Source organism: Nomia melanderi, unplaced genomic scaffold (genome assembly GCF_051020985.1).
Source record: "Nomia melanderi isolate GNS246 unplaced genomic scaffold, iyNomMela1 scaffold0014, whole genome shotgun sequence".
NCBI classification, from domain to species: domain Eukaryota; kingdom Metazoa; phylum Arthropoda; class Insecta; order Hymenoptera; family Halictidae; genus Nomia; species Nomia melanderi.
This window is the reverse complement of record NW_027475130.1, coordinates 11,942,276-11,943,230: the sequence shown is the minus strand read 5'-3', so window position 1 is coordinate 11,943,230 and position 955 is coordinate 11,942,276.

The window sequence follows — 955 nt, the reverse complement described above, 5'->3', positions numbered from 1 at the left end:
CGGATACTCAGGGTCAGGGGAAAATTCAATATAGATCTGGTGATATCTCGGGTGCTATTACAGATAGCGCAATAAATCAAAGTGCATTGTCTGTAGGAGGCCCTGGCGCATGAATCTGTGCAGCGGGAACGACCTAGGACCACCAGGGGCCGAGACAACCACCGTCTCATGGGGCCGGACACTCAGGGTCAGGGGAAAATCCAATATATATCTGGTGATATCTCGGGTGCTATTACAGATAGCGCAATAAATCAAAGTGCATTGTCTGTAAGAGGCCCTGGCGCATGAATCTGTGAAGCGGCAACGACCTCGGACCACCAGGGGCCGAGAAAACCACCGTCTCATGGGGCCGGGCACTCAGGGTCTGGGGAAAATCCAGTATATACCTGGTGATATCTCGGGTGCTATTACAGATAGCGCAATAAATCAAAGTGTATTATCTGCAGGAGGCCCTGGCGCATGAATCTGTGCAGCGGGAACGACCTCGGACCACCAGGGTCCGAGAAAAACACCGTCTCATGGGGCCGCACACTCAGGGTCAGTGAAAAATCCAATATATATCTGGTGATATCTCGGGTGCTATTACAGATAGCGCCATAAATCAAAGTGCTTTGTCTGTAGGAGGCCCTGGCGCATGAATCTGTGCAGCGGGAACGACCTCGGACCACCAGGGGCCGAGACAACCACCGTCTCATGGGGCCGGACACTCAGGGTCAGGGGAATATCCAATATATATCTGGTGATATCACGGGTGCTATTACAGATAGCGCAATAAATCAAAGTACATTGTCTGTAGGAGGCCCTGGCGCATGAATCTGTGCAGCGGGAACGACCTCGGACCACCAGGGTCCGAGAAAACCACAGTCTCATGGGGCCGGACACTCAGGGTCAGGGGAAAATCCAATATATATCTGGTGATATCTCGGGTGCTATTACAGATAGCGCAATAAATCAA